This window comes from Equus przewalskii, chromosome 10, assembly GCF_037783145.1.
Source record: "Equus przewalskii isolate Varuska chromosome 10, EquPr2, whole genome shotgun sequence".
Classification (NCBI taxonomy): Eukaryota; Metazoa; Chordata; class Mammalia; order Perissodactyla; family Equidae; genus Equus; species Equus przewalskii.
This window is the reverse complement of record NC_091840.1, coordinates 12,903,807-12,930,094: the sequence shown is the minus strand read 5'-3', so window position 1 is coordinate 12,930,094 and position 26,288 is coordinate 12,903,807. Positions and strand designations below refer to the sequence as shown.

At 41.0% G+C, this 26,288-nt stretch overlaps 1 protein-coding gene across 17 annotated transcripts in view; it reads left to right on the top strand.

The window, feature by feature from the left end:
* CEP112 (centrosomal protein 112) overlaps nt 1-26,288 on the top strand; it is a 445,593-nt gene that overhangs the window by 401,866 nt on the left and 17,439 nt on the right. The gene's annotated exons all lie outside the window — the stretch shown is intronic.

The window sequence follows — 26,288 nt, the reverse complement described above, 5'->3', positions numbered from 1 at the left end:
TTGGCTCTGCTTCTCTGACATTCTCGTGGTTCTACCTCCTGTGTTGGCTTCAGCCTCAAAGCAATTCCAAGATGGCTACAGCAGTTCCAGACGTCCCTTGCAGATTTAGCAATATCCAGAGGCAGAAAGGGGCTGTCTGTTTCGGGGGTCCCCTTCCGAAGAGTAAAGAGACCTTTCCCAGAACCACCCCCACCACATACCTCCCTTCACATCTCATTGGAAAAAACAGGTCACATGCTCAGCCTGGTATGTCCAATCCCTGGCAAGAGGACGGAAGGTATCAAAACTAGCCTCGGCCAATCAGGCTCCACCTGCTGGTAGCGGAATTAGGAGAGGGCGTATAACCTGGACAAGGAGGAGGGGAGACGGAGGTTGGGTGTGCAGCCAACAATCTGCCATGTCGTCACATTAAAATAAATAGACATTCTTAGACTTAGAAACATAAATCATATTTTCTTTTGAATTTTATTTTTCTCCTCTTTTCATTCTGTTAATAAAATAAATGTAATATAAGCAGAATAATCTGGCTATGACAATAGCTAATGACCTATTTTATTTTCAAATGAGAGGATTATTTTCATCTAATTCTTCTGGTTATAATGAATTATTCTTTGTGGTAATTTTGACAATTTAAAGTAAAAGGTCAACAGTGTATCAGTAGAGATCACAAGTCTTAATGAAATCTTTTATAAATGCCTTGTCCTTGGCCATTGGGTATAGAATTGCTAACAATCCCCTAAGTGTCACCAATCTTTGTGCATACAACCTGCCATAGATATTGACAGACGTTTATAGTTTGATTGTCTCATAGCTCACAGTAAATTCAGTACAGAAATATTAAATTAGGTCATTTTCACCTTATAGGAAGCATAAACACTGATGTAAGTCTAATAGGGGAGGTTTTTCATCTCTGGAGTTGTTTACAAACAGAATCCCAAGGTAAGGGATTGCTCAAAATGGCAGAAGTAAGCACTTAATAGATGCTGAGTGTTAACATTACTGAATTGACTTCCTTTAATTACTTCCTACTCTCTGGTATATACCCCATGTAATATACATGTCATGTATATATATATATATCATGTATATATATGATATGCATAAATTCATATATAGTATATGTACATGTATAGGTACTGTACAGGGTCTATGTCATACAGTCAATAATAGGATAATCCTAATATGAAAAAATTAATAGTAACTACACTTTATCAAAGGCCTATGAGATGACAGGCACTGCACAAGAAATGTTACATGAATTAGCTCATTTATCCTGATAGTAACTGTATAAGGCCAGTATTACCATCCCCATTCCACAGATGGCACACTAAAACCCAGAGGGGTTGAGTAACTCGTCCAAGATCATGCAGCTAGTCCATAGTAGATTCAAACCCAGGTTTATCTGAATTCCAAACCTTTACTCCTTTCATGACAATTTGTAAGTTACAACATTTCTAGTTAATAAAAAAGCTGCATAGCAGTGACAGGGGAAGTAGATTCATTAAAGATGGCAGAAAAACAAGCATAGTGTTCCAGACACCTGGTACCGTCACAAATGCCATTAACCCTCCGTGGGCAGAGAACAACACAGAGCAAAGGAGACAATGGCAGAGCAGCTGTGGCCACAGGTGAAAATGCCTCCTCACATAACAGTGTGAGGTTCAAGTGGAATCGGCATCGATTTAGTTGTCACTGAAGGTCAGCTGAGCTCCATCCGATGTCTAGGAGGCTTGTAACCAAAAGAAGACAAGCTTCTTAAAAGCAGAGAACAGTGTTCCCTCGAGGACTGGGGCTTCTCCAGTTTGTGAGAAAATATGACTTAAGGTAAAACTTTGTTGACATCACTCTAATTCGTGGCAAAACTTCACACGGAAAATTCCATAATATACTGAGAGTAGGGAAATTAAGAAATCCCAAATGAACAATAGGGAGGGATTCAAGAACCACTTTCAGTCTTTTTTTATTGACTTCTTTTTGATCATCAAAGTTGCTTTCATCTTTGTAGTGACAATAGCTTTTTAGAATATTTCTTACACTAATTCTTGATATCTTCTATTAGGCTACAGTTTACCAAAGAAATGTCAGGAAATACCCATGGGTAAAGCTGAATATTTCATAATCTTTGCCACTGTGAAATGTTGGGTTCTTTCCACAAGGTCCTAGGGTGTAGCTAGAAAAAAAAATGCCAATTGTTTCAACAAAACTAGAGAGCAGATAATGGGCGCTTAATAGATACTATTCATCTATATTTAATTTAACTTTTCTTTTATCTAAACTTGACCTATACCACTCTTTCAATCTGTGACAGTAATAGAAGTAGTCAAAGGTAATATGAAGTGTTATCATGTATATTTTTTAGGGTCTGCTTATATCTGAGCTTACTTAGGATATTTAAAATGTTGAAATTATTGTATATGATTTCCTCTTTTGCCATCTGTCAAAGTAATTGCAATAACAGCTAGCCTGACGTCAGCCAATCAAAGAACTGAAATGTGTGCAAAACAGCTTCTTGGAACTTTCTTCTCTGTCTTTTCCACCAAATATTATTATCCTGATGCTAGCTGCATAAAGGATCAAAATTGAAACTGGCAGAATTACAAAGAACAATTTCCTGGGCTGCTTTTTTTAACTTGCTTGCTTAAAAAAAAAGTTTAAACTATTTCTGTTTTTCATTTAAGAAAAAATTCCTGTGTTTTGATTCTATAAAAATAAAAAATGAATGAGGCATTTTAAAAGTTTTGTTTTTAATTAAAAACAAAAAGCTGCTTCTCATCAGGTCTCGATGGGTGGTATCCTTGCTGCCCACCAAGAGCCTCAGCGCCATCGGCTCACTCCTCGAGCTCCTCACCCCGGGCGGATCGGTCAGCAGAGCGCCCAGAGAAGGCATGTTCATCCAGACTTACAAAGACTTAATTTGCTCCTTATGCAGATTCAAGATAAAACAAATAAAATTAGAAAATACTAATTTTCTATCTAAGTCAACCTTAGAGAAACATGATCTTTCCTGTAATCCATAAATAGTAAAGTAGTTAAAAATCATTATTTTTATCCTTACCAGGAGTTAATAATTTCTAGTTCTAGATAAGATCCAAGCAAGAATCCCATAGCTGCAGCAAAGAAGGGGAGAGCAGGGCTCTGACCAAACTTCCCCCTTGTGCAAAGAAACTGAGTCGTCAGGAAAGGAAATGACTTTGCCACACAGACCCCGGGTGGGACCGCTCCTCCCCGTATGGTACTTGGGCTGCGCACTCCCAGGGTGTGATTTCCCATCATATTGAACACTGTGTAAAATGGGTATGTGCCGCGTATCACTCGGGTTCAGATATATGTAAAACTGAAAGTCACTCTCGGGAGCAACAATGTTTCATTTATTCACAATGAGACTAAGTAATTTGCTAGCCTTTGCTAAAATAATTCAATCTGATAAATTATAGAAAAGAGAGAGAAGAAAAGAAATAGTCTAAAAATTTACTTGGTATTCTTAATGCTGAACAAAGCATATATTTATCACAAAGGCACTAAACAATGTCAGATTTTCACCTAATATAATGTAGATATTAATATACGTGTAATAAAACTCCTGCGTTGAACCGGCTATCTTAAGTTTTGAACGTATTAGTAACTTTGATTACATTGGTCACTCAGTTTTCCAGAAGACTATTTTAAATACATTAGTGAGAAAAAAATAATCCCTCAGAGATCTAATAAGTTAAATACAATGCTGTGCATTTCACAGGAGAGTCATAATTTTTTGCTCAACATTTTGTTCTTTTGACAGGCGTGTTGTCATTCTTTTGACGGGCGTTATTGCTAGACAACAGTAGGTACTGAAGAGAAACAAAGACAAGCAAGTTATAGCTCCTGCCCCCCAAGAGGTCACAGTCCCGTAGAGCAGGGAGATATGTGTGTAATGGAGGTTCCAGGCGTGGAATTTAAAGGAGGTTCTTTTTCTTCTCAATGGCTTGGAGACTCAGAGTCACAGATGTGGAAAGAACCCAGACTTGGTGCTGGCATCCATCTTCCCCGACCCCGGGAGGAAGGAAGGGGAGGGCCTTTAGCCAGTAAAAGGTTTGAGTCCCACCACCCCAGGCAGGGCTTGGCGCTCGCTGGCCTGGAGTTGCTTCCAGAGCCCGTGGCCCTCAAGGGAACTGGGCCCTTGCAGGCTGGTCAGGGGAGGGCACTGCTTCCGTCAGCCTTCTCACGGAGACCTGCGCTTCTGCTTCATCTTGTTGCCTGGGGCTGCCCAGGCAACAGCTCTCTCTGGTTTCGTGCGCAGTGTTTTTTGCAGCCAGCTAGTTTAGTTCTCAGTCTTATCTGGTGTGTCCAGCCATTAAAGGTCTGGACTGTGTAGGCACAAGCAACATTGTTTTAAAATATTTAGCTAAAAGCCAGTCACACTTAACGTTTCAATCGCAGCCGTGAAGCCGCCTGCCCTATATTTGAGGCCTAGATGTATCAATTAATGTAGGAGAGAATCTAGTGACCAAATGCAGTCTCAATAGTAATTGCGTATGTTTGGGGAGGGGGCAGAGGTTGTCCCAGGCACCTCTACCAAGACACAGGGAAGGGAAACAGGACAGGCTTCAAGGACCATTATGGTCCAGCAGGGAAGCACGGCTGGTTCTAAGTCCACCTTTGTCGCTACTAGTCATGCGATTTGGGGCAAGTCACTTAGCCTCCAGATATCAGGTTCCTAAAATGTCGGTAACAATACCTTCCCACAGGGCTGATGTGAACATCAAAACCGGGTAAAATGTGTAAAATACTTCAAAAACTATAAAACATAATGCAGATGCAATGTGTGTGGTTGTAATTATTCACAGAGGAGAAGGGGACATGTGAGTTAGGCATCACCAGAAAGGAAGGACATTGGAACAGAGTGAGGGAAGACATGAAGCAGGACAGGCTCAGAGTGTTCAGGGAAGAGTGAAGAACATCTTGCCCAGAGGGCAGCATCAGTGAAGAGAAAAATAAATCCAGAAAGTCAGCTTCATTCATTTTGTCCATTAAAAAAAGAAGAGAGGGGCCAGCCCAGTGGCGCAGTGGTTAAGTGCGCACGTTCTGCTTCAGCAGCCCGGGGTTCACCAGTTTGGATCCCTGGTGCGGACATGGCACTGCTTGGCAAGCCATGCTGTGGTAGGCATCCCACATATAAAGTGGAGGAAGATGGTCATGGATGTTAGCTCAGGGCCAGTCTTCCTCAGCAAAAAGAGGAGGATTGGTAGCAGATGTTAGCTCAGGGCTAATCTTGCTCAAAAAAAAAAAAAAAAAAGGAAAAAAAGAAAAGAAAAGAACAAACCTCTGTTAATGATCCCTGCTCTTTACCAGGCACTGTGCTGTGTGTCAGGACCATCAGCAGCCAATCTTGGATGCGATGCTAAGGGATCCAGTCACTGGTCAGAAAGCAGGCATCAGCCATTGAGGATTTTTTTTCTGTAACTAGGTAGTGTTGCATGATTGTGTTTATACTTTAGAAAGATGAATCTGGTGGTGGAAGATAAGATGAACAAGGAATGAAAAGAGACCAATTCAGACATGCTAGCACTAAAATTCACATCACTAGCCACAAGAGAAATCAGGAGCCCTCAAACTGGGTATTTTCCAAGGGAGTGAAAGAAAGGGGTAGATGTGAAGACTCACTTAAAATTCGTAGAACACAAAGATTTAGAGGGCAAAAAAAGGAAAGTGTCGAAAATAATACCAAGTTTTGAGTTGATAAACCAGTGTATAGAGGACAGCGGGAGCATTTTTTAAATGTCGAGTCGGAGATGCTAGCGGGACATTCATTCGGAGACATGTAGTTGAAAATCTGAATCTACAACTCGAGAAAAGCCCTAGAAATGTCAATATATCTGAATCATCTTGACGGGGGTGTATAGGAAAAGCCCTCAGAGTGTGGATGATGTTGACAAGGAAGAGCAGAGAGAGAAATAAGAAGGCCATGGGCAGACGCATGGGCAGGTGCACACTGAAGGGACAGAGAAAGTAGGGGAGGACACAGAGAGGGTTTAACAGGAATAAATGGTCAGAGAGAGGAGGGCAGAGACAGAAGAACTGAATGTCGTGAAAACCAAAGAGTTTCCTACTACACTTTAAGCTCCTTGAGAGTGAGGACCTGGACCCTCTCTGTCATCTTTGTGGCATCTGCCAGCACTTGTTGTTGAACTGAACTACTCCAGAAAGCCTTTGCGGCCCTTAGTCTCATCCTCAGAATGACCTTGCCCACGACATGTGCCTCTTTCCTCTGTGCTCCTGTAGCACTTTCTGGGAACCTCCATTGAAAGGTTTTCCCAGCAGCCTCCCTCGGTAGATGTTGCTCTTTGAGGGTGGGCTCCTGAGCTGTCATGTTTATCCTTCTGTCTCAGCATTGAGCCTAGTTCCTGGCCCAGTGAGAATCGGTGAATTCGTGGAAGGAGGGAAGGAGGGAGGGAGAGAAGGAAGGAAGGAGGATTAACCCCATCATATGCTAAGGGAGTTTAAGGATGAAGAGAGAGTTCCAAAAGCCACCGAACTTGGGTAGTGATTATAGATGCTTGGCATTGGGCCTTCTAAACATATTCTAAGCAGGCTTTTTCTAAACATCTACTTGTCTAGACTTTTGTTAAAATATTATAGATAGTCTTTTACAATTTTCAGCTGAGGTGAGTAGGATGATTGAGCCTTCTCATGGCTTCTCTGTGGCCCCCAGCTATGCCCCAGACATCATAGCATCAAAGGGGTTCATAGGTTAGGGAAACCAAGAGAAACCACAATGCCAGCTCCCTGCCCATCAGCCTACCTTCTCTTTTTTTTTTCCTCAGTGATTTTTTTCCAGCTTTAGTGAGGTATAATTAACAAATAAAATTGCGTATATTTAAGATGTACAACATGATGATTTGATATACATTGTGAAATAATTGCCACAATTAAGTTAATTAACACATCCATCACCTCACATAATGACTTTTTTGTGTGTGGTGAGAATCCTTAAAATCTACTCTCTTGGCAAATTTCAAGTATGCACTACAGTATTATTAACTGGAGTCACCACGCTGTACGTTAGATCCCCAGAACGTCTTCATCTTATAACTGTAAGTTTCTACCCTTTGACCAACATCTCCCCGTTTCCCCTACCCTCCAGGCCCTGGCAACCACCATTCTACTCTGTTTCTGTGAGTTCAGGTTTTTTTGATTCCACATGTGAGTAAGATCCTCTTTCTCTGTCTGGTTTACTTCTCTTAGGACAGTGGCCTCCAGGTTCATCCATGTTGTCACAAATGCCCTCATCTTTCTGCTCTTCTCTCAAATAGAGCAGATTGCCCTTCCAGATCTTCCATAAGATTCCCTTAGAAGGCCAAAGCAGAGAGGACGCCAGCAGAGTCCTTTATTTTCTCTACATGCTGACCTTAGCATTCTGCTGCTTCCTTCCCAGCTTCCTGGGTTTAAGAATAAAACTTGGTCCCTTTACGTTAGTTAGCTTTCGGGTAATGTTAGACATCTCAGGAAGTGCCTTAGCTCCTTCTTCCTGTTAGACCACTACAGCAACTATCATTTGTATTCTGAAAGAATCTATTTGCCTCCCACAGTGCCCAATGATCTATCGGGAAGTAACATGGATATTAGGAGAAGTAACATCAATATATTTAAAGCTTCCATTGGATAACTCTGTTTATCTTTAAACCACCTCAGTCATCATCAAGGGGAACCAACTAATCTATAGAGTCAGAGGCAGCCTTACAGAAGGAAGATGCTATGTAGACAGAAAATCAGTGAAGCAATAATCGTGACAATTGTTAAAAGGAAGAATTGGTCTTTTACAGATTTCCAAGCCTTTAATTTCCATTCTCCATAATGATTTTTAAAACTTCATAGTCTTAGCTGCTGTTGGCTAACTCATCTGCAGTGAAATCTATTTAAAAGTACTAACAGCTCAAAACTATGTTTTATCCCAAAACATGTAATGAAAACAGGAATAATAATTGCAACAGAAATCTAATTCAAAGACTTTTATGGACTTTTCATGTTTAATGGTTATTATTCTGGCTTGTTTCAAGTAATTTCAATAACCACAGTTTATTTACAAAATTCAGACTAATTCTTTTGTTCCCCTGCCAACAAAATACATTTGTTCCCAGACAGCTGGTATGATGCATGATTCTAAAATTTGAGTTGTTATGAGGGATAGAACCACATTTAATTTTGGCCACATCATATTCTCAATGAGAGTTTGCATAGTTGCCTCTGTTTTCTGAAAAACACTTGAAGCACAGTGTCAGGGACATGAGTATTTTCATTAAACTATACATCTCATCAAAATGTTCCTTATAAATCAGTTATTCTAGTAGATTTTAGTGGTAAAGCAGGCCAAACATTTATACCCAAAACCACCACTAAAAATTATACATGATGATCACAGTGCCATTTTTAAAGGCTAACTGAAAGCAGCTCTTCTGGGGCGAATGTGCTCTGCGTTTCATCATTACTTTCTTGAGATTCCCTTTGTTTTTAACTTCACTGGGCTTGTGCTGCTGGAGGGGAGAGGAGGCGGGTCCCTGACGTGCCTGCTGCATGTTTTTAATCCTGTGCTTTGCTGACATACCAAATCCAAGTGTCAGCAAAGCACCCACTGCATCATTGCAGCTGTTTTTCCATAAAGCATCTTCTACATTGTTGAAGCGGCTCTTCATCCATGCACTGAACACTGGGCGACGACGAAGACGGGGGTGAGGGCCACAGGCCTGCACGGGGGCTCTGACCCGGCGCTGCCAGGTTCAAAGCCTGGCTGTGCCTAGGGCTGGATCTCATCTTTCACTCCTGCAATGAAGTAACATACTAATACAGCCTCACTTCTTTTGGTTGGATTTTTTTAGATAGTTTTGGCTTTAATTTAGTACTTTTAAAAATTATTTTTCAATCCAAAAATGATTTAGTCCAGATGGTTTACTCCAAATCAGTCAATTATGGAGGCACTTAAAGAAAAAAGCAGGAACAAAAGCTTAAAACCAAGTTGTGTTCAATACCACCTTTTAAAATTGGCGGACTAGAAGAATTATCAAGCGTTAACCTGGGTAATCAAAAATAGTCTCCCAGGAAGATAAAAAGGAGAATGTATCCCTGTGCAGTGTCCTATCCGGGCTTACTTTTCTGGCAGCTACTAAGCACTGAATTCATGGAATTGAGTGAACAGCTGGAAAGAGGAAGTCAAAGAAGAGATGAACACGGAGATGGTAAAAGAGGGTGGGGGTGAGTCAGCATGGTTACAAGAGAGAAATGTGTGATGACTATTTATTGTGCTTATCACGTTCAAAGAGTATCAAATATTCTAAGATGCCACTTATTGCAATTTCATTTCTACTGTAGTCCAGTCAGAAAATATCTCCTTTTCCTGTTGAGAAAGGGGTATTTTAAGATAAAAGCAATTGAAATTGTTTATTGTCAAATAAATGACAAGATCAGAGATATTTTAGAGGCATCAGATGTATATCAGTTTAAATTAGAAATAAGGAAAGAAAAGTGATTTCTTTTTAATACAAAGGAAAATTCAGAAGTTTAAAAGGCCATTTGAATATACCTTCCAGTTAGATAATCTTTTGGATTTTTATACAGAATTAGAGGACATTATTTCAATTGGAAAAAAATAATATTATAAAATGTTCAAGTGCAAAGAATGACTTATTGCATCAAATGGAAAAATTAGAACTAGTGAAGAATACAGCATCACTGGCATTATTAAAATCTTGTGGAATACGAGTCCTATTTTGAATCAGACAACCTACTACATACTCAGCTCTCAGTGTATAGATGCAACGGAAAACTTGTCCAGAGGACATGATTAAATGATTAAAACATCATTTAAAGATCCTTTTTTTTTTAAGATTTTATTTTTCCTTTTCCTCCCCAAAGCCCCCCGGTACATAGTTGTGTATTTTTAGTTGTGGGTCCTTCTAGCTGTAGCATGTGGGACGCTGCCTCAACATGGCCTGACAAGGGGTGCCATGTCCACGCCCAGGATCAGAACCGGCAAAACCCTGGTCTGCCGAAGCGGAGCATGCGAACTTAACCACTCGGTCTTGGGGCCGGCCCCTAAAGATCCATTTTTGGTTTTTAATGTGAGAATTACACTCAAGTTTATTCAGAAAGGCTGAGGAGAGAGGTAGCAGTAGAGAGCACTCTGATGGGAGACTTTTTTATTTTTGATTAAGAAGGGAGAAATTTACAACATGTTGGTGATGGCCCCGACAAACTGATGTGGGGGGCTCTTCCCTGCTCAGGTGGGCAGCAAGGTATGGTGGGAAAGCAAGGGCACAGAGGTTGGGCTCAGACGCTTGTGCTGGTTCTTGCAGCAGCACCAGCAGAAAGGAATCAGTAATCTGACAGGTGGTGTGTCAGGCCCGGCACCCTCTGTAGAGCCAGAACGGCAGTTTATGTTATTTTTCTACCCTTCAGGTTTAAGCTTCTATTTGAATGAATGCCCCTGAAGAAAGAATGGAGAAAAATTGGAAAGCTACACTGAGTGATCCCAAATGCTTCATTCCGTACATAAGATTTTGAGGTTTTGCTTGACTTGAAACAGAGGAAGGTAAATGAGATGGTAAATCAGAATATGCCACAGGAATTATATGACAGCTCAGGGTGAACTCTTTTTCTAAACTCCTAAGTGATACTTTCAACATTTCAATTCAATTCAACAAATGTTTACTAAGCACCTACTTTGTATCAGGCCTTTTATTGGCCCTGATACACATAGATGACAAACCAAACAAAAATCTTTGCTCTTGTGAAACTTACATTTTAATGATAGGTTCTTCATAGCCTTTTGCACTTCTGTGTAATTTTAGATTCCATTTGTCAGTTTCTAGTGAGTCTTCCAGTCCATGACCATAGTATATCCGTCTGCTTTATTTGAGTATTCTTTAGTTTTTATATTTTTATCATTTTATGTAAAGATATCTTACACAACTTATGTTAGATTTATTCCTATGTATTTGATATATTATGACACTATTTTAGATGGTATTCTTATTAAAATTTTATTTTCTCACAGTTTGTTGCTTGTATATAGACATACAATTGACTTTTGTATAGATTCCCTTTATCATATTAAGAAACTTTCTTTCTATTCTTGCCAAGAGTCTCTTTTTTCTTCTTTAAATCATAAACGGATGTTTCTTAAATGCCTTTTTTCCATCTTTTGAGATAATCATATGAATTTTGTCCTTTATTCTGCTAATGCAGTGAACTTCATAGATTGATTTTCTAATATTAAACCAGTGTTGCATTTCTGGAATAAGCTCCATTTGATCATGCTGACTTAGCATTTTTTACCTTTGCTGGATTTTGGTTTGCTAATATTTTGTTTAGGATTTTTACATCTGTGTTTATAAGTGAGATTGGCCTATAATTTTCTTTTATGGTAATGTTCTTACTAATTTTAATATCAAAGTTTGCTGGCCTCATAAAACAAACTGGGATGTTCCCTCTACCAATTATCTGGAGGAGTTTCTGTAATATTGATATCATTTATTCCTTAAAATGTTTGGTAGGTGAAGCCATCTGGGCCTAGGCTTTTCTTGGGTGGAAGATTTTCAGGTTGTTATGGGTATACTTTTTTTTAGTAGTTATAGTATCAAATTTTCTACTTTAACTTCTGCCTAATTCTCACTTCTCTTTAAGACTATAATTGTGTGTATCCTAGACCTTCTGACTCTGTTCTGTGTGTCCTGTGTTTATTCTGGATATTGTTTTATCCAGCTTTTAGTTCACTGATTCTCTCCTTAGCTGTGTCTAATCCACTGTTAAACCCATGCTTAATTTTGGTTATTATATTTTCCAGAGCTAGAATTTCTGCTTAGTTCTATTTTAGTTTCCTATCTTATGGAGAAGTTCACAACTATGTTTTTTATTTTGTTGGACATATTTATCTTGGTTCTTTTAAAGTTTCGGTCTGATAACCATTATCTGGAATTCACGTAGGTCTTATTTCATTGTCTTTGTTTCTCTTGGCTTTTGGTCATATTGTCTTGCTTTTCTTGTGAGCCTGGCTGTTTTTGACTGAGTGCCAGATATTTCATGTAGAAGTTTCTGGAAATAATTTGAGACCTAGGATGACGATAGTTTCCTCCAGAGAGAATTTACATTTGCTTCTAGGTGGGCAGGTAGTGGCACTTGCCCTCTTGAATAACCTTAATCCATTTTCAGGGATTAAGATGATTTGAAGGTAGATTCCACTTTTGGACAGGACTGGTATATTTCCAATTCACTCCTACTGCTAGGGTGTAGCTCTTTAGGATCCACCCAGAGCATGAGATTTTACCAGGCACTCCCCTTTAGTGAGTCCTGGACTGCAATTTGTGTCTCCATGGCTTTTTTTTTGTGAGGCTGTTAAAAGATCTGTTCAGATTCTCGCCTCTCACCAACCACTCTAGAATTGGCAGAGGCCACTATGTAAAAATGTCCCAAATGCCAGAGTTACAAGCTCTCTTGATTTTCATACCCTCCAGGATCTTGGCCCCGTAATTCTTCCCTGCCTTGTTAGTTTCCTCATACTCTGAAGCAGACTTGGGAGAGAATTACGTAAGCTTCCATTACTAGAAGTGGAAATCTAGTATTTGCGTTTTTGTGAATTGCTTGATCACATTCATCACTAATTTGCTCTACTGATTTTTCTAATGTGAGCTATAGAAATTTATTTTCTTACATATTCTGTATATTAATGGCTTGTCCAATAGGTTGCAAATATTTTTTCCCAGTTGCTTATCTTTTAAATTTTTGTTCCGTATTTTAATTTTAGGGGAACGTTGTCTTCCATTTTTTTCTGTATGGTTTCTAAGCTTGTTTAGGAAGGTCCTCCCTACCCCGAGGTTATAAATAGATTCTCTTTTATCTAGTACACCTCGAGACAGAATGTTCCCCCAATGAGATCGTTCTCTAATGCCTGGAATCCGTGAATATGTACATTACATGGCAAAAGAGACTTTGTAGATGTGATTAAAGTTACTAATCAGTGACCTTAAAATAGAGAGTTTATCTGAGATTATCCAGTAATGGGCCCATTATAAACACATGGCCACTTAAGGGTAGAGAACTTTCTCTGGCTGGAGGCAGAAGAGATGTGGCAGAAGGAGAGATCAGACAGATTCTAAGTGTAAGAGGGATCCAGTGCACCAGTGCTGATTAAAGTTGGAGGGGGCGACATAAGAAGGATTGCAGGGGGCCTTCAGGTGACAGCCGGCAAGGCAATGAGGATGTCAGCCCTCCAGCTACAAGGAACAGAATTCTGCCCACAACCTGAATGAGCTCAGAAGCAAATGCTCCCCGAGAGCCTGCAGACAGGAGTCTAGGCTAGCCAACACCTTGATTTTGGCCTTGGGATACCAGAGCAGAGGAACCAGCTGAGTCCCTCAGACTTCTGACCCATAGAACTTTGAGATGACGGATCTGTGTTGTTTCGAGCTGCTAAATTTATGGTAGTTTGTCACAGCAACAGTAGAAAGCTAATATAGGGATCTTACCTTGTTTTATTTGCGAATTGATAACCAGTTATTGATACCATTTATTGACTGAGATATTCTTCCCCCATTTATTTAAAATGTTACCTTTGTCAAAAATAAAATTTTCTGTATATACATAAATCTGTTTGGGACCTTTTATTCTTTCCTATTCTCCATTTCCTGTACCAATATGAGTCATATATTATGGTGCTTAAGAGAATGGACTCTGGAGCCACAGTGCCTGGGTTCAAACCCCAGCTCTGCCACTTCCTCTTACCTGCTATGGGACTTCAAGCAAGTTACTTTACTTTTTTTGCCTCTGTTGCCCTGTCTTTAAAATGGGTTAATAACAGTACCCACCTCTTAAAATTGTTGTGAGAATTGTCAGTTATTACAAGTAACACCTTTAGAAGCGTACTAGAACATAGTAAATATTGTCTGTAGGGGAAAGGCTCCCCTCATCATCTTTTTTTAGAATTGTCTTAGTTATTCTTAAGCCTTTGCACTCTCATATGAATCTTAAAATAATCTTACTGACTTCTATTTTTGAAATCTCAACGATTGTTTGGTTGGAATTGTACTGAAGTTATGAATTAGTCTGGGAAAAATGAACATCTTTGCAATATTGAGTCTGCCCATTCAGGAACTTTTTATCTCTCTGCATTTCATTAGGCCTTTTTTTGTCTTTCAGTACAATTGAACTTTATCATTTTATGGATGTTATACATTTCTTATTAAATTTATTCCCAGGTATATTATGGCAATTTTCTCCTTTTGTGGATTTTCCCCTTATGTTCTCTAAAGAGTAATTGCTGATGTTTAGGAACGTATTCATATTTTTTGTTTATATATATCCAACCAACCAGAACTATTATCAATATTAATTCTAATGATTTTTCAGTTGATCTCTTAAATTTATCTAAGTAGACAATTATATCATTCCTTAATAGAGATTATTTTGTGCCTTCCTTTCCATCTTTCATCCATATTTGTTGTGTTACTGCACAGGCTGAGCCTCTGGTTCAACACCGAGAAGTAGCTATGAGGGAATGTGTCCTTGTCTTTTACTCATCTCTAATGGTTACGCTTCCTGTGCTTCACTCAAGTGTTCTGGTTTCTGAGAGTTTCTGATAGCTACTCTTTGTTGGGTTTAGATACACCACTTTCATTATAATTACTTGTGTACCTGTTTTGTCATTCCCACTAGACTAAAACTCCTTTGCAGGAAGAAGATGTGCTATAGTAGGAATATAGTATACATATGTTGTATGGATGTGTGTATAATGTATAAATCTGCCTCATAGTCAATTTTTACCATAGAGAAGATAGAGTTGATCTCTAGTTGGTTTAGAGAACTTATACCAATTAGATACACACACAGAAATTCTCACAGTCCTCTTGCACATGCAAGATAGATACATCGCTCCCTTCCAACTTGTCCTTTCATCCATCACAGAGTGACTTCTTGGCCCACTCTTATTACATCATCATGGGATCTCTTGGACACTATGCAGGATCTTCATCTCCAAGGTGTAGAATCCCCCTATTTAGGGGACCATAGGGTACTTCTCCCCTCACTACGTATTCATGCTCCCTCCCAATTCCCCCTTCTGGAGCTCTTACACTATAGTAAGGGGGACTGTTTACCATGATGTCACCCTGTGGTCTGACCTTCAGATTCCTGGCCCACTGACTGCTGTTTTCCCTTTGCCACCTGCTTGTAGTATTTCCCTTTCCACCAGCTGCATACTGTTTGTTTTACCTACCCCCTACATAGCCAAACAACCTCAAAAGACATCTGAGAAATGCATTTCCTTTTAGAAATAGCAGTAGACATTTCTTTATATATTTATATGTTAATATATCTATTATATTTATATTCCTTATTTCTTTGTAATAGTAAGTTATTCTTTCAAAGACAATAATGTAAGTTAATACCCCAGTCATTTACATTGAGCTTAATCGTGGTACCTCCCCCTCGACCACACAGTGGTCATCCACACAGTGCTTTGAACAGAGTGGGCAGTTGGCTGCTTGGTCAGTGAATATATGAATAATACATTCCATACGTTTTTGCACGGTGTTGGCTGACAATCAGATTTATTATTCTGAAGTAGTTTCTACTTAGTTTTCATTAATCTTTAAAACTGCTGCATTTTTGCTTATGCACATACTGGACTTTTGAGTGAAGCTTGCCAAAAATTGATTGTAGCATATGTGAAAATTATGTTGGTTAATTGTTGCTGACTCCACTTCTTTGTGAGCTGTGGCATTTAGGAGCATCTAAGTCTGGGGGAAGGTGAGGTTAGGTTGAAGCTTGAAGAATTCATGATGTATTTTAAAGTTGATACTTTTTGGTATTTGGTTTTTAAACAGGTGACAAACAATGATAAAAGTGTTTGCATTTGTGTGTACAAAGATGTTGCCAGCAAATAGAAAGCTTCCTAAGAATTTAAATTATGAGTTTTTAAAAAATCCCAGCTGAGTTATAACAATATACAGAAAGTATCAGGGCCTGGACAGTAAGTGGACCTGCCTGTTAGGAAGGTCTAGCTATGATATCTGTGCAACTATATTTGAGTATAAACGGTATATTTTGAAAATAACACAACACAGAAGTTTTAGACCCTCTTTAAAACAACAGTAAACCTCACATAAGATCTGCCTCACTGAAGGGAGAAACAAGTTATTTTTCATAGGAGAAGGCTTTCATTCATCCAGCAGACGTTTATCGAACACCTACTATGTGGTAGGTACCATTGGCCATGGTGCGTAAGATGAGTGAAAGGACCTTTCCCTGAAGGTGCTCACAGCCTAGAAGAGATTCTTCAAGTTACTGGTCTTGGCCTGTGGACCCGCCTTCACAATCTCCTCTACTGACTTCTGCTCTTGGGCATTTATCTTGATCAGAGGTAACCCTGTTTTCTGGTCTCTATTGCTTACTTCTTCCAGCTCTACATTCTCCCTTCCTCATGGATATCATTTATCCCCATTGGCTTCAGCATTAATCTGTTGCAATAATTCCCAAATTTCTGTTCCAAGGGCATCCGTCTTTCTCAAACTCAAGTCCTGCATTTGTGTCTGTGTGGTGACGCATGCCTCTCAATCTGACGTATCAGACTCTAGAGTCTAAAACTTGTCTTTAGAAGAAAGCTCCTTGCTGCTAAATCTAGGTTTTATAGTTGATCTAACAGATGGGCTCAATGTCATAACATCTTCAAAAGGAAAGAGAAGTGAGTCACTAATAATAGGCCATAGTAATGGAGTTCGTCTTAATACCAGCCCAAGTTCAAACTGGTAGTGTGATTTCGGTGAAGAGAAAAGGGTCAGCTGCCCCCTCCCAAAATGTTTCCCCTACCAACTTGCTGAAAACTGAAATTAGACGGGGGCAAAATTTCAAGTATCAGGGACCAAAACTTTATTTTTCAATTAGAGACTTATTGTTGCAAGTTGTCCACCCATCAGAGCCTTTACCAAGAGACAGTTCTGCTGGGAGAAAGTGGTGAGAAAGTATGAAAATGCTGGGTACCAGAACAGGGGCAGGAGGGAAGGCCAGAGAAAGGAGACAGCGGGAGAAAAGCACCGCTCAGCAATTTTGCATAGTGCTGGCCTGGGAGTCAAGATGAGCCTGTCCAAACCTGTCCTTGGCTAGAAGGGTGGTACTAACTCTTACTGTGACTCAGGAGTGCTGAACTCAGAGAAAGGAAACTGTTCAAATTTCAGCAAAACTGAAGAGGAAGGAAACCCTTCTTATTCCATCCCCGGGAAGGAGAGAAGGGAGGTCTGACTTTGTGTTGTTGTCAGAGAGTGCTTTGATTCCTTTTCAGCTTGTGTCATTCCAGGAATGTTGCTCCCCAAAAGCCACATGTAGTCAGGTGGTTTTAGAGTTTTCTCTGCCCTTGTGGTTATGAATTACATAGACTTTTAGTGCTTAACTACAAACAGAGGATTTTCCAGGTAGGAGATCAGAGTTATGAAAAGAAAAATGCTGAAATACAAGTCACTAGGGTAATAAGGTCTCTTGGATGTGGGTAGAAAGTTCCTGACATAGAGCAAAGGCTTACCATGTATATTGAACAGCTCAACATAACTGGAGGGTCTTAGGGATTAGTCAAAGAACAAGGCATGGAAGTTTTTGATGTGTGAATTATTTACAAACTAAAAACAAAATAAAAGCTAGTCTTGTCACTAACTTTTAGTTTATTGAAATGTGTCCCAGGCATTGGGCCCCACTCTGAAGGGCGGGAGTGGCTGCTGTGACAGACCTTGTCGGGTGGTAGTGACACTGGAGAGGTTCACCTCTAGGTTGGGATGGGCCCCACGATGGCTGCGTTGTTGTGTATTTTGTTCTTCATGGTTCTGCAAGTTCAGTTCATCCTCATTATGCAAATCTTACAGATTGATCTTAATCTTGTTTCCATTTTTGTCTAACTAAATGTATGAAATTTAAAATATGCTTGTTCCTAAACTAATTCCCATTGCTAATTTTTAGCCTCTCTTGGACTCCTCTCAACAGGTTTTTTTCTTCTCTTCTCTTTTTTTTTTTTTTTTTTTTGCATGAGAGTTTAAAAGGCATATCCTTAATATAATAAAATATAGAGGTACAAAAGAAAAGACTATAGGATTTGGGAGTTTGGAGGTTTTTGGGGGGGGTTTTGTTGTTGTTGTTTGGTTGGTTGGGGTCTTTTGGTTGGTTTGTTTTTTGCTTTTTGGCACATCAGAGTGGGACCACAGCTTTAGTCAATCCTATAAAAGATACCAAGCAGAAAGTATCATTTCCCTCCCCCAGCCGCTGCCCTGAAGCTGTGATTCCTCTCTGTAATTCCTTGGGCTCCTACATTTGGCTCCCTGGACATTTTCCCAAACTTGTTCAACCATTAGCCTTCTGGGCTTCTGGGTTTAAGTACTGTCAGATCAGATTTAAATCATGTGTTAAGGCTTGGTGGGTCCATCATTGTCCTCAATTTAAGAAGCATTATAGAGGTCACGACATTGCTACAGAGAAGGTGGCACTAATCCCTCACTTTATAAAAGGGAATGCTGTGGTATGCATTACACCAAAGGCACCAGCCCCACCAGCACCAGAACCCGGAGAGCCAGCAATGTGCTCATTTCCTCCACTCTTGCTGGGTACTTCCAGGGATGGGTAGTGCAAAACCAGATGTAAACTATTTTTCAAATACTTCTCTGACTTAGCATTAAATTTCCCTTAGACCAGATGCCAGTGTTTAAATAATATCCTGAAGGATCCAAATTGAAGGAGTTACTCATCGTGTTTCATTCATATAAAATTTGGAATAAAGGGAAGAAAAGTACAAAGAAACTAAAGTACCTTGACTTTGCCTTGCCAGGACTATAATAATTTGAAGGGAATATTGCCTCACTTGTGAAAGCCCAGAAGTGAAGTGTTCTTGTTCTTTAATTATCAATTGAACTTCCCATTATTTGTTATTACTGCTTTTTAGTAGAAACAAAGGCAAACCATTGTAATTTGTCTTGCAAAGCAGTTTGGTTGTGTTTTCAGGAGATTGGGCAACACTTGCTTTAAAGTGGCTCTGTCCTTTAATCACTTGCATTTACTTATGTTATTGATTTATACCTTGTTCTCTAGAATTATTGCTTTGATGACCTGCGTCAATTAAGACACACAGCAAATAACTAAACCCCTTGTCTTTGAATAAAGTTATTTTCCATGGTACTTCCTGGGTGTGACCAAAAGCTTCACCAAGCACAGGTGCCATTGGTCCTGGGTTACACAGGGCCAGTCACTGGTAGAGCCCCAGTGATGCTGGCTGCTAGGTGTGTAGGTGTCTTGTAAGATAGAAGTTGTGTGAAAAAGGCCCCCACACGACATTAAACAGAGGTCAGTGAAAGATTTGCCAGCAGTGGAGAAGGTGCACTGGGGTTGGATAGCATGAATTTGCAGTGGACCCTATTACAGTAGTGTGTGTATGTTTTATTGTTGTTTACTTTCTGCAGCAGCCAAAGATAGCCTTGGGATGGAGAAAGCAGGTGGCAGGGAGTCACCAGAGCTGGAATTTGGCCCAGAGGACCCAGCAATCTAAGATGTTAGTGTGGAAAGTCTAGGTTAAGTCAGCATGAGAGTTCACGGGGAGCCTAAGCCTTTAATTTGGAAGGTAGGGAGGCTTGAGTGACCAGTGTTGTAATGCAGGTAACAGTGAGGAGCGAGGCAAGTAGTGGAGATGCCGAAGTTGGTTTGGGGTTTGAGGCGATGTCAGTGCCCAATGATCCAGTCCAGTCAGTAGGGTGTGGCAGTTTAAATAGTGGCCATCACTACATCGCTAGCTGATTGGTTGGGCCAGCTCGGCGGGTGCAAAGTCAAGGCTCTTGCAGAGAATCTCAAAAATCTAAGGATTTTTTCGCTCATGTAACTAAGTAGTATTGACTTCAGGAGAGACTTAATCCAGTTACTCAAATTATGTACCAAAAGCCAGTTGTTCTCTCTCCATTTTGTAGCTTGGTTTCCTTATTGTTGATTCTGTTCTCTGCAAGTTATCCCCCTCGTGGTTGCAAGACGACTGCTAGCAACTCCTGGGCCTGTGTTTCCAGGCTCACATCAGCAGAAAAGAGAAAGTTCCCTTTCACCAACAGCTCTTGCAAAAGTCCTGGGCTCCTGTTTCATTGGCCCTGAACTCTGATTTTAGAAGGGACCTGGGGCATTAGGCAGGGGGAGAAGGCAGCTTATGCATATGAACTGGTTTAATGAAACAAACTATTGCCTGGGTCCTGAGGCCACTAGATGCTGGGTCTGCAACAGTAAGAGAACTCCAGCTGCCTCCAGCTGTTGGTCCTAGGCTCCTAATAATACTCCTGTCCTTACCTGCATCGTCTCAGCAGCTTGGGAGGGCTAGGTTTACAAGTGAAAAGAAAGCCAAGTGGCACAAGCAGTGTGGGGGTGGAAAAATTGGATAGTGTGGAAGTGGAAGTCATCAAAATTGAGGTGGTGTTATGGGCTGAATGTTTGCGTGCTCCCAAAATTCATGCGTCAAAGCCCTAAGCCCTAGTGTGGTGGTATTTGGAGATGGGGCCTTTGGGAGGTAATGAGGTCAGGGGGTGGGGCCCTCATGATGGGATTAGTGCCCTTATAAGAAGAGACGTGACAGAGATCTTGTTCTCTCTCCACCACGTGAGGACACAGCAATAGGCTGGCGATCTGCAAGTCAGGAAGAGAGTCCTCACAGAAGCTGACCCTGCTGGCACGCTGGTCTTGCACCTCCAGCCTCCAGAACCGCGAGAAATAAACGTGTGTTGTTTAAGCCCCCCAGCCTACGGTGTTTGTTAAAGCAGCCCAAGCTGACTGAGACGGCTGGGAACCAAGAGGCCAGAGTATCAGGATAGTTCACCTCTGAGGACACTGAGCCCTGACAGTCTTAACAGGATTGAGAGGAAGCTATGCTAGAAACCTTGACGTTGTCCTGGACTCTGCCGTCTCCGTCAGTCACACTTTATAACCATTTCATCATCAAGTCGTGTTATTTCTACCTCCAAAATGTCACTTGAGTTCTATTCATCTTCTCCATCCCCACTGTCATCTTTGTTTGAATCCTGGTCTCATCATGTTTTGATGAAATAGCCTCTTCCCAGCTGGTCTGCCTGCCTCTCATCTCTGAGTAATCTTACTTAAATATCACGTCATCATGGTTTCCCCTGCTTGACAAAATAGCGGGCTTCCACTCGCTTATTGGACTTCTCTGCCACATTTCTCAGGTTCTCTGTAGTCCAGGTTAATTGACTGTCCAGTAGTATTTCTAAGCAGTCCCCGGCATCTCCACTCAGGCACTCTGCTGAGTTAGGCTGTCAGCTTCCATACCGTCCACACTCATTTTGGCCCTGGCTCATGCTTTTTTTCCTTTCACCAAATTTCTGCCCATCGAACTGCTGTTAACCTTTGGGAGCACAGCTCAGCACTCACTTTCTCCCTCAGACCTTCCCAAACAATTCCATGCCACAAAGATTCTTTTCTTCCCCCAAATTTCAATTATACTCACTTTCCCCGTAGCTGGATTTGTAATAGTTGTGGGCTAATTTTGCTTCCCAAGAACCCTGTAAACCCCTTGAAGACTGGGTTCAATGCCTCCTTTGGGTTCCCCACAACGCATAGACCCGTGCTGGTGAACTAGCAGGGGTTCAGCTTGGACTAGGAGAGGTAAAGGGGGACGTGCTCGTACAAAATGCGTGTGTCCAGTTCTGCGCGTGCTGTGGGCTGGGCTTCCTTGAGGCAGCTCCACCAATCCTAGCAGTTTCCCACCCCACCGCCCACCGGGCCCTGCTGTCTCATCGGCCTGGAATAGTTCAAACTAAGAAGGAAAAATTGCTCCAGAAATCCTAAGATAGTAGTTTAAAGGCCTCTATGCCTAAGACTAGCCACCTTTGATACCTTGCACCGAATCCTTAGACAGCCACACTGGCCACCCTGCTTTCTCCCAGACTTCTTATAGTTACCACCTGTGATCCAGAAATGCAATTCAGCTACACCATGGGTAGATTAAATTAAAATTTCAGACGAATCCTCTGAAAGTTCCCATTCCATCAAACATTTACTTTGCCTTAAGGGACATTTAAAATATATTAACGGAAGCTCACAATATAACAGCCCTTATATTTCCAAGATCACTGGACATGACAGAGGTCACATAAGCCACTTTTATTTAGTCCAGGAACTTGGACTCACCTATCTGAGTATTTAAAATCTTCCTCAGGCCAGGAGGAAGCAAGATTAATTTTCTCAAAGCTGGAAAAAATGTTAGCATAATGCAAAATTACACTTATTCCAGAAATCTTAGACTTTCTGCTGCCAGCATTGGTTTTAAATATATGTGGAAGATAAAGAGAGGGAATGAAATTGCTGTGGAGTTCTGAGTCACCTACTCGGGCTCTCGAGCTGCGTGGAGAGATCCTTCTGATAGCAGCCTCCAGTGGTTGGAAATAAAGCAAACACAAACCCTCTAGAATTCTATCTGAATAAGAAAAGACACCTTTCTATTTGTTTTCGTTTATAAATGAAGTAGTTGAAATTTTCACCATAATGTATTTTACCTTGTGGGCCAATAAACACAGAGAATGACATTAGTTGTAATACCAGTACAGGATGTTTAGGACATTTTTTTCTGATTTTAAATAGTGAATTTTCTCTGTCATTGAAGTAAAGAAAAAAGCTGTGCTGATAAGGATCCCACAGCCCTCAGCCACCAGTGACTGCGGAGAGCTTTTTTTCTTTGTCTTTTTACTCTCTGTCATGAATTCTTTTCAGACATCATCAGAATATGTTTCTAGATTTCAGTACATTTTTAATATTAAAGAAATGTCTTCAACTGGAAGAACAAAATCTCCCTGCTCTTTATTTGACCTTTGTTGGTTTGATGTGTTTTAAAAAAGATCTGGGCAACAGTTTTATAAAGAATGCACCGCGACATTCCTGGAAGAGCACGAAAATAATAATGAAAACAAGATTAGAAGAGGAAGTCTCTTGCTCAATCGCACACAACTGTGCTCTCCACACAGTGTCTTAGGGTTGTTGGTTTTGTCTAAGTCAGAAACAACATACTTAAGTTTTTTAAAGATACTTTAATGTAACCATTTCTAACAGAAATTTTACTTTCACATATGTCCACACGAGCAAGCCAAGTTAATATTTATTACCAGTTTATCTGATTTGTAAAAACAGAAACCCCAGTCTCTCCTAAAAGGAAGAGAACGGCTCCCTGGCCCCATTTCTGCATCTCACCGAGAGCAGGTGTAGCTCTGGTGAGTGAGCCCAGAGTCGTGTGGTCTGATACGTTCTGCTTCATGCAAACTCCAGCCTACACAAGAGGTTGGCAAAAACAATCCATATAATGTTTTCAAACTTCAAATAAATAAGAGTGTAATCTTGCTTACTTTTTAAATAGCATTGATCTCCAGGAAAGCATAGACCTACCCGCAGGGAACCCACAGTCTGATAGGGAAAGCAGTATGTAAATCAATAATTATAATATTATGTGATAAATGAAGTAAAAGCAGAGGCCTTGGGGTGAGGAAGCCCTAGAGATGGGTCCTAACTCAGCTCCTAATTAGCTGTGTGACTGTGGATAAGACAGGAACCTCTCTAGGCCCATTTCTGCATATGTAAATAGCCATAAGAGTACCACATGGAATTGGTAGGAAGAGCGAATGAAATACAATATATGCAGAAGAGTGCAGTATGGTGCCTCATACAGAGAAAACAGTAAGTGTCAGTTGTCGATGGTGATAATCATCATCACAGCAGTAATACCTGTTGATGCGCAAGATTTCGAGGCCTCTTGGAGGAGGGAATGGCGACCTTGGCTGGAAGGCTGAGGAAAGGTGTCCTGGAGAAGGTACTCCGTGAGAACAGGGTGTAGTGCTTCAGCCAGTCAGGAGGAGGGAAGGGCCAAAAAAGGGCACAGAACAGGATGTGCAAAGGCATGAGGCACAAAATGGCATAGGATTTTTGGGGGGAAATGCAAGTCATTACTAGAATACAGGGTTTCCTGGAAAGTTAGGCTAAGATCAGGCAAGAAAGTTCTTACATGATGTGTGCCAAGGAAATTGTCTTTAGTCTAGAGGTTTAAAAAAAATTGTCAAAGTGATTTTGTGCACAAATCCCCTTACCTCCCAACTAATGGGAACAGAGGCCCCACAGCCTCAGAGCAGAACGTTTCAAAACACTGCTGTAAACAGTCACTAACTAAATTCAGTGATGGGGTGTGGGGGGCAAGATAATCAGATCTGTGTTTTGGAGAAGAGGGCAACAGTGTAGAGAATCAGTTGAAGAAGAAAAACTCGAAGCAGGACAGCTACAATAGGTTTCTTTCGCTGTAATAGAAGGCAGCATGTGTTAGTCTCCAGTCAGAAACCTTGAGTTTTCCCATTGCCTTCAGAATAAAGCATGGCCTTCAAAGTCCTAACAGCACAGTCTCCGCCGGTCTCACTCATGCCCTGCCCACCACACGACCTCCCTCCGCACCTGACCACTCGCTAGTCCCTAAGCGTGCCACACTCATTCGCCTGTATGCTTCCTGCTCTTCCCTCAGCCAGCGATTTCTTTTCTGTCTCATCCATCTGGAAAGTTCCTACTCATTCTGCAACATCCAAATTGAATCTCACCACCTCTGTAAAGACTTCCACTTTCCCACTTAGAAGTAATCAGTCTCTCCTATTCCCTTCCTTGGCCTGTTACACTTCAATTATGTGTTTATGTAGCTCCTTTTTACACATATATGTAAAAAGTATAAGCTTCTGAAGACAAAAAACATTTCACACTCACTTTGCTTCTCCACACAGAGCTGTGCGAAGTAATCACCCGTAAACATTGGCTGGATAGAGATCCTGACCGTTGTCATTCAGACACTAAATGAAGTCTTTTGATAACTTCACATTCCCTAACTTTTAATTGAATGACAATTCCTTTTCTCTCTGCTGTGTAAAGGTGAACAACTCACGAATTTAGTCAGTGACTGTTTACAATAGTGTTTTGAAATGTTCTGCTCTGAGGTTGTGGGGTCTCTGTTCCCATTAGTTGGGAGGTACGGGGATTCGTGCACCAAATCCTCATTAGTGTTGATTGGAGCTGCCTAAGTGAATCCGGGTGCAGCCGGAGGACAATGGCCGCCTTTGTGTGCCTATTTTGTGTTTTGTATAGAATGCCATATCTGGCAAGAAATGCCTTCTCAAACCTAAGGAGATAATTGGTACTTTGAGGGAGAGATTTAACTTATTTATAATTGTCAAGAGTTTAAATATGCAGAAAAGAAAGAGCAGTCATAGCTTGCCTCTTTTGAAAAATGCCTTCAAACCAGGTCAGAAATCTTTGACAAAATCAGGTATTTGAATGATGTTTAACTGAAGGTTAGATGTGGACACTTCTGTTGTAATTTTTGCCTTAAAATAAGAACATATTTATCAACAAACTAGTTCCATCTTAAACTCTCTTTATTTGTAGCATTGCCACTCACCAAAGTCTCATGGCTGATAGCTGTGTAGATGGCTCTATTTCGTCCGTGGTGACGACATGTAAGGCAAATGGTAGAGATGGTCTCGCCTTCCTTGGCGTCTCCACAGCGTCTGACACCCAACTGCTCCCCTTCTCTGTGAACCCAAGGCCGTGCTCCCCACTCTCTTGACTTTCATCCCACCTCTCTGGCCATTCCTGGCCTTTCTCTGGTTCTTTTCCTGCATCCTAAGTGTTGGAGCCCCTCATGGGTGAGTTCTGCTGCTGGGAAACTCCTAGTCCCTGCTTCCCCCTTCAGAGAGCCCTTCCATTCCCAAGGCTTCAGCTTCCTGCTCTGGTATGTGATTCTCAGATACCCAGCCCTGGTTTTCTCATCAGCTCCACTCCTCTGTTTCCTCATGAATGCCTTCCTGACTCCTCAAACTAAGTAAATGCAAACCAAAATCATACCTTTTCTCCCACCCACACATGGACCAGCTCCCTGTACCTACTGCCATCTCTACGGTAACGTCACTTTTCTGCTAGGCACATCGCTGAAGGCGTACATTCTCCTTTAACTCATCTCTGGCTTTTATTTTTTACAAGCCAGTTAGCTGTCAGCTTCTGTTATATGACCTTCACACAGCCATAGCCTTAGAGCAAGAGCTCCTCACTCTCCTAGATCAGTCTAGCCACTTGCGCTGTCCCCTGCACCCCAGGCTGTCTCCTCTCCTGAGAGTGCTTTTCAGTGCTTCCACGTTAATCCTCGCCCTCTGCCTCCCTGTAATAAGTGGACACAGTGCAGGGTTAGGTGTCAAGTTTCAGTCCTGGTTCCAGCAGTTACTCACGGTGAGCCTGTATCCTCATCT